Source organism: Megascapheus bottae, chromosome X (assembly GCF_031878675.1).
Source record: "Megascapheus bottae isolate mThoBot1 chromosome X, mThoBot2.hap1, whole genome shotgun sequence".
Classification (NCBI taxonomy): domain Eukaryota; kingdom Metazoa; phylum Chordata; class Mammalia; order Rodentia; family Geomyidae; genus Megascapheus; species Megascapheus bottae.
This window is the reverse complement of record NC_143547.1, coordinates 7,119,231-7,128,225: the sequence shown is the minus strand read 5'-3', so window position 1 is coordinate 7,128,225 and position 8,995 is coordinate 7,119,231. Positions and strand designations below refer to the sequence as shown.

The 8,995-nt window shown below is 41.6% G+C and overlaps 1 pseudogene; it reads right to left on the bottom strand.

The window, feature by feature from the left end:
• Nucleotides 1-416: 416 nt before the first annotated feature.
• LOC150040438 (E3 ubiquitin-protein ligase Praja-2 pseudogene) lies at nucleotides 417-2,910 on the bottom strand (annotated as a pseudogene).
• Between the last annotated feature and the right edge of the window lie 6,085 nt (nucleotides 2,911-8,995).

Genomic DNA, 8,995 nt, shown 5'->3' with positions numbered 1-8,995 from the left:
TATAAGTTTTACCAAGTAGAAAGAGTTGGATAAACACTGGGCAGAGTTTTTATAAGGCCATCAAATTCATCTCATTGTACCAGGCACTAAGTAGCAAATTCCTCATATGCCTCATTGACCTTGTTTTAAGCACATCCACTGTTTAGTGAATAATTTCGTTTAATGTCTAACCATTTGGGGGGGATCACCCAAGATTTAAATTTTTATGTGATTTTGGCCAAATTTTAGCCCTTTAGGCACTCTAAAATGTCCTTATTTTAAACCAAGACAGAAGTATAGACCACTTCCTAAAAAACTTCTCATATGATAAACTAAGAGGTTTCAGTTTAGCAAAGGCAAAGGGATCAGTACAAAAGCATGGTTTAACATTCATCTTATTTCCAAATGAAATCAAATTTTACTACGTTTGTGATCACGGTGCACATTTGATGAGAATAGGAGAGCTTAATTATAATCTCTTAGTGGCATACTTTAGAGAAAACAAGTAACATGTGCCACAGAGATGACTATTTCTTTTGGAGAGCGTTGACTGATAAGCTTTGACTTTACACTTAATACCAACATGCTCAACGAAAGAAAACGGATGCACTGCTTGAACATTCAGCTTGAAAATGTTGAGTACTTTCTGCAAACCTAGACTCAGTTTAGAAAGGCTAACACTCTCTTTCTAAACTATGGCATATACTATATGTAGCATTTTAAGTATATTTATATATAATTATTTGCACATCAGACTTAGAAGGAATTTGCAGATTTACTTTGATAGACTGATCTCATTGCAACTTTTAGATTTAGGGAGCTTCTGCAGTCGTGTCGTTTGCAGGTGGGGCATCGGAATCAGGCTCCGAGGAGGCAGTTGCAGATGCTTCAGTAACTGCAGGTGGGAAATGACGGCGGCACACAGGGCATGTTCCCGACTTCTGTAGCCAAATTGACACACATGGCTTGTGAAAGAAATGGTGACAGGGCAGATCGATTGCAATATCATCCTTAATATACTCACTGCAACAGATGAGGCAGCACTGCTCCTGGCCAATAGCAAAACCAGAGTCTCTGGAAGCCCATCAATGCTCTCCTTACTGGCTGGGGGATTGGCCACTTCCACATCCACTGCAAGAGACTCTAAATGTGCCAGTGCTGTCTCCATGGCCTGGGCTAAGCGTTCTTCTAGTGCTATGGAGGTGAGGAACTGAGGATCCGCAGATGAAATAACTTCAGCAACTCCCAGTCCATCCGCAAAGCCATCAAATAGGCTCCAGTCCACATCCAAGCCTTCACTCACACTGGAGTCATCCTCAAGGTTATTGTTGCCACCCAACATGAAAGTTTCTGGCTGGGCAAATTCATTGGCAGGCTCATTTCCTTCATCACTGCTGCTTTCATTGACTTCATTGCACAGTAACCAAGGGATCTGTCCCTCTTCCAAGGACGTGTGTTCCCCTTCCTGAAGAGATAATCCCTGGTTTTCTTCTTCAGGACTACTGCGCTCACTCTGTAACTCAGGTTCATTCTCATCTTTTCCTGGCAATGTCTCCCAGCTCTCATCACTTGAGGACTGATCTCTCTCTGTACCAGAAAACCAATGAGGCAAAGAAGCAGACCATTCCCCATCACTGCGTTCAGAACTATCTTCTTCATCTCTATCATAGAGCTGGTAATAATCACCACAGCCATTCCAAAAATTGTTATCCTGGGCTTTTTGTGTTCCTACTCTGCCTCCATTTGCTGGTGGTACATGGCTATGTTGTGTTTCCCTTGGTATAACTCTTGAGTAAGGTGGATCCAAAAGCATACACTCATGTTCTCTATCAAAGTCTTCATATTTTATTATGGAATCATCCCTCTGCATCCCTCAACTTCCAAAGCCTCCCTCCATCTCTACACACTTCTTTGTTTAGCTTCATGCCTTTTAAAACCTATTTCCTGGTCCAATTGGCTTGCACTTATGAGTTTCCTGACTTTTGGCCTGACTACCTGTTCAGGAGAACTTCTACAGTTGTTGTCCCTATCACCTGAATTTTGTTCCCTACAAATATGCCCTGGAACACAGGCTGCATCTTCAGAGAATTTTCTGTCTGTTTTTCCTGGTTGTCAGTATTACGGTGTTTCTTTCTAACAAATTCATCTTCAGAGGAGGACTGCTGAAAGTCCTGCTTGTTCTGATGGATAAACTCAGCGACATCAGTAGAACTTTTCATTGAAAGTGTGCAATCTAACTCTTCAAATTCCTCTCTTACCTCGCAGTTAAAAGTGGGAACGGGCGGTGAAATACCAGTGTATACTGCCTCGCCATTTTCCAGCCCCATGACTGCATTGCCTAATGCTTCCTGATACCCACTACGTTCCACAACTTCTGCAGAAAGTTGAAGGCAGTCAGTGTCCTCTCCATGGTTGCCATCTGGATCATAAGAGTCAGTGTAAACCAATGCAATTCCATTTTGGACATTTGAGACATTACAAGCTCCTGGAATACAAACTGTCTCAGAGTGACTATGAAGATTCACACTGCTTCCTAAGGTCTCCTTGCCTTCCTGACTATGATGCTCTGTAGCAAAGGATGAATTGCTCTCAACAATTTGGTTCAATGCTGAACCACTGGTGGGAGTTCCTGTTTCACTATTTTCAAATATAGGATCATCAAATAAGGAAGAATGAACTTGATCCAATGATCAAGGTTCCTGAGGAATTTTCCTTTGGAACATCATCTAGTTCCAATACTTCATAGTCATCAATAGATCGACCTAAGTTTCTTTCATGTCTGGTCATACGTGGTTTAAAACGGACATGTGCATGTCTCCTTCTGTATCATCTTCCTGTAATTGTCTGATATCCTCCAGCTGGTTTGGGCCAACCACCCTTACTGGATTCTTGATCCATGACTGATGGTTCTTTTTTAGTGTATTGAGACATAATGGTAATGTCTCTGTGCCTATTTCAGTGGAACTGTAGCTGTAGTTTAAGGCTTACTCACACAATGGGTAAGCTGCAAAAAAAGTTTCCGAAATGTGCAGCGGCTCCAGAGCGAGAACAGCGCCACCACCGCCTTCTTCCCCGCCTCCGCCTCCTCCCCCCGCCTAACGCGCAGCGGCTGGGGGCAGCTTTGGCGGCAGCGGCGCCATGGAGTCATCATTTGTGGACTCGGAGATCTCTGAAGATTTAGAGAAGAAATCACGTAGGGTACATATTAAATTAGAGACACCTCTTAGACGTTGAAACAGGTACTATTAAATGGAGATAGAGAGCTGGAGTGGAAAAGGAAATGTGTCAGTACATGGATGAGGATTGAAGCTATAGATTGGTGGTCACCTTTTAAGGGACAGATGATGGAGAAATGATAAGAGGGTGAGGGGCTGTGATCTGCCAACATTCACAGTTTGAGTAGTGGACATTCAAGAACAGAAAACAAATGACTGAGAAAGTCATCAGTAAGTAAGATGGGAAGAGAGCCAAGAAAGTGTGGCATTCTCATAGCTTTGGGGGAAAAGAATGTCAAGGAAATGATTCACTGAGAGGTATTAGGGAATAGAAAGGAAGTATTGCTAGGAGAGACGAGAGTTCTGGATGTTATTCCCAACATGTGTCATCTGTGAGGTCTAAAGAGTTGATCTTTAAGGGTATACAAGTGGATTTCATGACTCATTTCTTGGAGTAATATATAATTTGAGGAAGGAAAGAAAAAAAAGGAAAAACATGAATGTGACATGGTTTTCATTTCCTAATGAGATCTTGAGGAATTTTAAGGGCAGGGAAACAAATGCTATCTATTGTCAATCTACTCTTTCACGTGCCTTGATGTTTTCATAGCAGGTATAAAGTTGACAAATATTTTTCCATATATTTTTATTGTAATTAATGGAAGGGTTACATTATATTCACCAGATAGAAGCTGCATTGCTTCACAAATATTGATACCCTTTCTCATGTCGGTCCCCCTTTCCCTCCTCCATCCCCTGCTCATCTTGATTTCCCCCCTTCCCTATCCTATTTCAAATAACCAAATACGCATATATAAAATATATCAGATAACAAGGTGAAATACTGTAACTATATGAGATAACCAAGGGACAGCAAAAGAGATGAGAGATAACATAGTACATTAAGGACAACAATCACTCATTATATGGCTTTTGTTTCTATATCCTGGAGATCCTTACATTTAGCAAAAGTAGACAAATATTTGATTATTTCTTTGTGTGTGTGTGTGTGTGTGTGTGTGTGTGTGTGTGTGTGTGTGTATGGGTCATGGGGCTTGAACTAGGCCTGGGCGCTGTCCCTGACCTCTTCAGTTCAAGGCTACCATCTTACCCTTGGGCTTGGGCATTGTCCCTGAGCCCACTTCCAACTTTCTAGAGGTTAACAAGAGTTAACAAGAGTTAACCTCTACAGTCTCAGGTCCTTTTGTGCCCGGGCTGGCTTTGAACCTTGATCCTCAGATCTCAGCTTCCTGAGTAGGATTTACAGTCATTAGCCACCATGCCTGGCTGAATATTTGATCATTTCAAGTGGAGCACTTTGGTATCATTTTCCTATGAATCCTGAGACTTTAAGATGCAATTGACAGAAAAATAGGGCCATAGTCTTATGAGAATGAGTCTGAGTACATAGATCTACCTCCTCTTGAGGCAAATCTTTCAGCCAACCCCTGAAGTCACTCAAAGATGCTTCTCAACCTTTGCCTTTTGTTTGCTTTTACCCAGCTTTAGTACATTTTAGTAGTTGTACAAAGGAGTTGCCATTTTATAAATCTTGATCGATTTCACCCCTTTCAATATTTGCACTCACCCCTCCCAACCCACCCTGAACTTCTGCCATTTCTTTCTTGGTATACTTCCATCTGTTGGATAGAAACAAGCAGCTAGAATAGAAAACATTTTAGAAACAACTGTACAAGTAAGGTTATGAGTTCTTAAGCAACATTTCTTATTCAAGAAACATAAAAAGTGTCCAACTCATTAGTTAGTTATTTCTGATTAGCTTTGGTTCTTCTTTTCCATAGTCGCCTAAACTCACTGGACTAAGCTTTTGAAGTGACTCATTTTCTATGACTTGGTATAATGTCACATGATTATGGATTATAAATATGATAGAATGTCTCCAATTTTTTCTCCCAGTGATTGTACAGTAAAGCACCTATTAAATGTGTGAATCCGTGGCTTTAGCGTTTTGATCAATAACATTGATTCCAACTAACCAATACATTTTTTGTCAGTCATGGGGACTTGAATTCTATGCCTGGGTACTGTCTCTGAGCTCTTCAGCTCAAGTCTACCACGCCTTACCCCTTGAGCCACAGTGCCACTTCCAGTTTTCTGGTGGTTAATTGGAGACAAGAATCTCACAGACTTTAGTGCCTGGGTTGGCCTTGAACTGCAATTTTTAGATCTCAGCCTGAGTAGCTAGGATTACAGACCTGAGCCACCACGCCTGGCTCCAATCCACTTTTCAACCTTTCAACCTTTGGCATAATTTTTCTTCATTTATTTACTTCTCAAATAAAATGCAGGTTGCTCAATAGCTTGCTAAAGGACTAAACAGAGCGGTGGAGATTACTTTTTTAAAAAGGCTACAGAATGTTTTGTTTGTTGAAACTGGGTTTGGTTAAAAGTTTACTGATAAACCATTAAGTAATTATATTGAGTGGCTTCTTATTGCTTATACTCAGTATAAACAGAGATGACTTATGAGAACGCCTCATTTGGGCAACCTTATGAAACTCAAGTAGTCTTTTCAGGAATAACAATGCCCTGAGAGTATCTTATTCTTTCTGACAAAACAAGATTTTCCTATTATGTTATTAAAATGCTTGCAGTCTGGATAGGCACTATAATTTACTTTTGAGCAAATTTATACAGAAATCTGAGATGTCGTGCTGATCTAACCCAAGTAAATACTTAAGAGCTATTTTTCTTATTGATACCAAGTTCTTTTAATTTTTTGCCCCCTGTAGTCTTTGCTAACTGGGAGAGGTTGGCTCCAGAGTTATACATATGGCCTACATTTTCAATGAGAGTAAGAAGTGATTCAGTGCTTTTTGGAACCAAAAAGTGGACTTACTATATGATCATGAAATTTTCTCCTCAATAAACAGTATAAGAAGGAACTTATTGTGTGCCAGTAGTTCATGACTTCAGGCATGATTATAATCCTAGCTACTCAGGAGGCTGAGATCCAAGGACCATAATTTGAATCCAACCTGGTCAGGAAAGTCCTACCTAGGGCCTTTCTCCAATTGGAGGCTTTTATCTCCAGTTAGCTATCCAAAATGTTGGAAGTGGAGCTTTGTCTCAAATGGTAAAATGGTAAAATACCAATCTTGAGTGGAAAATGGTAAGGGACAGTTCAAGCCCCAGGACTGACTCAAAAAAGAAAAAGGACCTCCAAATTGCCTAATTATTGTCCTCTCACTGTGTGCTTTAGTTGGTAGTGCCATTGTTCTTTGCCATCATTTTGTAAGATAGGGCATCATTTTATTTTCTAGCTGTCCAAATCAGATATGCTAATTAGAAACATCTTTAAACAAGGATTATCCAAGTTTTAATGTGGTCAGGATCTAACTGAGGCTCTTGCTAAAAATGTAGATTCAGATTTAGGGTCTAGAACAGGCTGAGATCCTGGATTTCTGATAGGCTACCAAGAATGAAGATGTTTCAGAAAATCATACTGCACCTTGAGAGCCAGAGGCTAAGAATCTTTTTTTTGTTGCCAGTCTTGGGGCTTGAACTCAGAGTCTAAGCACTGTTCTTGGTCTTTCTCAAGGCTGAAGCTCTACCACTTGAGTCACAGCACCACTATTGGTATTGGTCTGTATTCTTGTCCCCTCATGGCTACAAAATAAACACAAGTTGATCCTTTCCGTGTATGTGCTGGTTCTGAAGTTTGAACTCAGAACCTTGCATGTTTGCGTGGCTTTTTCACTCAAGGCTGGTGTTTTACCATTGAGGTCTGCCTCCAGTTCTAGCTTTTGCTATTTAATTACGGATAAGAGTCTAAAAGCTTTGTCTTCCCAGGCTAGCTTTGAACCTTGATCTTTAGATCTCAGCCTCCTGAGTAGCTAGGATTATAGATGCAAGCCACCAATACCCAGCATGCTAGATCTTCCTATCACGTCTTCAGCCACAGACAGAGGTGGAAAAAGCCAGTTCTCCCTTTGTTTCTCTATAAGTAAAGAACTTTTTCTAAAAGGTCACCCCTTATGTCCCATGGGCCAGAATTGTGTGGATCCAAACCATTTCCAGCAAAAAAAAATAGTTCTGATTGCCTTTGACTACCTAATACTTATCCTATGGTACTGGGAAGGGCCGGTCCTGAATCTCCTTGAAATCAATAGCTACCCGAGTAAAGACAGGAGTTCTACTTGTTAGGAAGAAAGGAGTGGGATGACTGGGCTGTTGGGGTACACGGCCAACAGTGTCTGCCACAGACAATATCCAGCACTGGATGCTTAATTTATCTAGCCAGTGAAAGAATTCAAATTACATCATGACAAATGTCCCTGCGATGAAAACTTCTCTATAATCTTCAGCCAGTGGATAACACAATCTAAACAACATTCAGTGCCATAATCAGGGCCAACTCTAGTGAAACTTGTGATGTCAATTATTTATTTTTTTAAAAAAAAAGGTTGTCTAGTTGTGTGGCCTCCCATTAACCCATTCTCCTAGTGTAGAAACTCAGTACCAATATGTGGCCTGTCCTCCCTTCCCAAGGGCCTCCGTTCAACCATGCACACTTTCCCAAGCTGAGCTCCAGCCTCAGGACAACAGGACAGCAAACAGCCCCCTCTCAGAGCACTCATTAGTTCCAATGGATTCATTCCTCACCTTTCCAAAACAACATCGACATTTTCTTTTTTTTTTTTTTGCCAGTCCTGGGCTTGAGCTCAGGGCCTGAGCACTGTCCTTGGACTTTCTCAAGGCTAGAGCTCTACCACTTGAGCCTCAGCATCACTTCTGGCTTTTTTCTATGTATGTGGTACCGAGGAATCGAACCCGGGTCTTCATGCATGCTAGGCAAGCACTTTAACCACTAGGCCAAACTCCCGGCCCAACATCGACATTTTCACACAAACTGTTTACCACATAGCCCAGCCTTGAGGACTGGGCTGCTTCATGCTAGTTATGTAGGAGGTCGCAATTGTGAGGATGGAAGTTCCAGGCTTACCTAGGTAGAAGAGTGCACAGAACCCTATCTCAACAACAACGACAACAACAACAACAACAAAATCTGGGTGTGTGGCATATGTTTGTTTTCCCAGCTACTATAGGAAGTGTAAATAGGAGGATCACTGTCCAGACCTACAAAGTACAGGGAAAGTGCAGAGGGCTAGGGGACAGGGTTGGCTGTCCTTGCCATGTGGAAATTCAGCCACTTTAGTGAGGGGACAAGGCCCCGCCCAGGTATCCATTATTACCCCCTAAAATAGGCTCCAGCCTTCTTCTGCTTCCCCCTTGGAGTCCTTCTCATACATGGATGATTCTCTTATAGCATCCTTCCTACCAAGGATGAAACTTAAGGCTTTGCCCATACTAGACAAATATTCTGCCACCGAGCCCCACCTCTAATCCTTGGCTTGTTTTACATTATACACTTCTCAGTTGTGGTCTCTGTGGACTTGCCTTTCCCTATCTTAGATGCTTTGTGCTTTTGGAGGCAGGCGTCTGGCCCATCCCTGTATCTCTTGCTATACTCAACCAGAGCCTGTCAAAGCCCCAAATTGTGGGCATCATTTCATCTCCCTCCTCTTTCTCCTTTACAGTTTATAGTGCAAACGTAGAGGCTCTAGAGTATGTGTGGGGGGTGGGGAGGAAATTAAAAGTGCAGGCTCTAGGGTTCTAGGTTCAAATCTCAGCCCCAACACATCTTAGCTGTCACCTTAGGCAATTCTTTGATCTGCCTTGTGCCTCTACATTCTCATCTATGAAATGGGATTATATGAAAGATTAATTGGGCAAATATAAAGCATTTAGTGTAGTATTAAGAACACTTAGTAAGCTCT